Raw genomic sequence first — 3,054 nt, forward strand, 5'->3', positions numbered from 1 at the left:
TTTTTCCATCCAGATCCTGCTTTTTCTCTACCTTATTTCCCTGTCCCGTTCCCATACCCTTACACCCCTGCCAATCAATTTATGTCCTAGGAATCCCCTGGGAGAGAAGGGAAAGTGCCTGCTTTCTAAGGGGAAAGAAACAGAAATGGCCTAAGCTCTAAGTCTCTGCCCAGGCCGGGCTTCTGAGGATGCAGCCACCTTCCTATGGTGAGTGGACATGGCTGGTTGTCTTCCGAAATGAGTGCTGTCTCCTGCAGGGGAATCTGCCAAGGACTGCCTTTCCCAGCCCAACTTTGTCTAGATGGTGCCACATGACACATATGACATGTCTGCACCCATAAAATGTCAGTGGAAATGACTTCTGGGCTAGAGCACTTAAGGACTGAATGAATCTTTTTTATATTTTCTTTCTGGCTAGAAGTAGACACCAATGTGGATGACAAACTCCCAAGACGGAAAAAGCTTGTGGAAGAAAGTCTCCCTCTGATCAGAACACCCTTACTGGACTGTTACATGGATGCGAAACAAACTTCAATTAGGTTAAACCATTGAAATGGTGAGAAACTGTGGGATCTATTGCAGTCAGTGTCACCCCTCCTAGGAATATAGTAAGCGTGGCACCTGCCACCTCCCCCATACCTTCTTGTGCACATGGAGCAAGAAAGGAATCAAAAGAAGGACTTTCCCTGGCATTGATATGAAAGACTAAAGCAATCATGTTCAGGGTGTGCAGAGGCTGGATGCATGTGGAGAAACCTAGAGAATTCTGTGCTTGTGGCTGGTGTGCTGGGGACTATGAGCCCACTGGTGAATGGGGGTACGGAGGTGGAGCTAGGGATTCACCAGTGGGCTCAGAATGGTTGAGGTCAATATGGTAAACACAGGAAAAGTGCAAAGCAAGAAGGGGTAGATTGTTCAGAAAAGGCCAGTGGGACCACCCATCTGATTCTCTTGGAAATAGCTGAGTAAGCTTTGGGGCTTCCTTGTCAACACACCTGTTGTTAAGCCAGCAAAGGCAGAAGTGGAGGAAGAGGAAGAGGGTAAGACCACGCCCTGGAGTGCCCTTCCCCGACCTCCACCTGCTTTGTGAAGGTTTATTCCAAACCTGACCTCCTCTGTGAAGCTTCCTTGACATCTCTAGGTGTGGCTGGTGGTTGTTCTGAGCATGTTCCAAGCATGGTGTCCACACTCAATCACAGCTTCCATCACATTGGGTCATGACCCAGTTCCTTGAGGATACTGTCATGCCCTTTGTATCTTCTGGGCCTAGTATGAGTACCTGGGTACAGAGTGGTACGGATGCAGTTGGTGAATGGATGAATACATGAATGTATGGCTAAATGAGCAGAAGCCAGAGACGAGGAACCAAAACTAAGAACCAAAACCAAGAGTGTCTGGGCACTAGGGTGGGCAACCTCAATTTGTTACCTAGGGTACCAGTAAAACATCCAAAGACAGGTATCTCAGGTCACACAACTTTTATTGCTGAAGACCATCACTGGGAGCTGCTGCAGACAGGAATGTGGCCGCCCTCCCAGTCTTGCTAACATTCCCCAGTGTACCTAGCCCCATGAGCCCCTGCCCAGCCTCTCCAGCCTGCTCTTCTGGGACAGTCTTTCCCTGGAGTGGCCACGGCCTGCCTGAGCTGGGCTAGGCTGGGCTGATCTGCTTGGATCCTGCCTCTGAGAAGCATAGCACCACAAAAGACCCTGACGGGCCCAAGGAAGGTGAGGGGAGCAGGGCTGGCAGAGGAATAGGTGCCCCAGAGAAAAGGCTGTGGAAGGCCCAGGCTTTTAGCTGGTGAGTCCAGGCACACTGATGATTTGCAGGAACATGGTCAACTTGGATCCTTCAGAAGGGCTGCCTGGAGGGCCTGGGACCACATTAGGTTTCTCTCCATGGCAGTTTTTATGTCAGTATTATGTTTCCGGAACAACTGAGAAATTGAAAGGTGGAGAAAGCTGAGAAGAAATTCCAAAGTCCCAGGACAGTCCCTGGGAATGAGAGATGCTCTCCACCTGGCCCTCCCTGGGGCCCTTGGGAGCCTATGCAGGAACAGCATCCGTTTCTTCATGCCTTTGTCAGGGCCCTTGGATGCAGAAACACTTTGTGGACCTCGTCATGTCGGATTTGCTTGCCAGTCCAAAAGAGTATTTGCTTCCCTGAGTATCTCCTAGGGGCTCCAGATGCTGTAGTGACTTGGGAGATGTCCATCCTGGGGACTCAGTCCAGTCTCTTAAAGCATCCAGTCCCTTGAGGCCAGAAATATTCTGTAGGACTCTTAAAATATGACACGTCCCATGAGTTCCCTGGGGCTCTTGGGCTGATTGATGCTAGCTGTCAAGGCTCCTGGAGTTTTTGGAGAATCTTTAAAAATACCCGTATTTTCATTTCTTAAATATAAAAATAAAATAAAATAAACCCCCCCCCAGTAGCTTGTGACCAAATGAGTACAGTGAATCTTCATCTCAGTTGTCAGCCTGGTTAGCCATAGCACAGCTCAACTGCGGACATCTATGGCACCATCAGGAGGTCTGGGTGAGGGCTCGATGCTCATAACAACAACAGGAGCAGCTTTCCCCAGAAGACAGTCCAGGCACAGGGAAGCTGCATCCACCAAAACCTGCGAACCATCCCGGGACAGCAATGGCGTCACCTGTTTTGCTGGCATCTGTCCACACTGGGCTAGTCTGTAAGTGAGGGTCAGAGAAGCAAGAATTCCAGGCCCTTCCTTGGGCTCTGGGCTCCACCTCCTCCATCCATCTATGGACACCCCTGTAGGAACATCCACAGTACTCAGGCTCTTGTCTCCAGGTAATTTCCAGCCTGGGATTTTGAGAAGAGTTGACAGCTCTGCTGGTTTCTGAAAAACTCAAGAGTGGCAATGCACACTACGTACACACACACACACACACACACACAGACAGCAGACAGTGGAGGTGAGAGTCCGATGGTGCCTGGTGGCCATTAGCCCAGATGATGCCACACATGGCCAGTCACTGTAGCCAGAGTCTTCACAGCAGCCGGTGCTGTGCAGAGCAGCAGGCCAGCTGG

The sequence above is a fragment of the Colobus angolensis genome, unplaced genomic scaffold (genome assembly GCF_000951035.1).
Source record: "Colobus angolensis palliatus isolate OR3802 unplaced genomic scaffold, Cang.pa_1.0 Scaffold7, whole genome shotgun sequence".
Taxonomy (NCBI): domain Eukaryota; kingdom Metazoa; phylum Chordata; class Mammalia; order Primates; family Cercopithecidae; genus Colobus; species Colobus angolensis.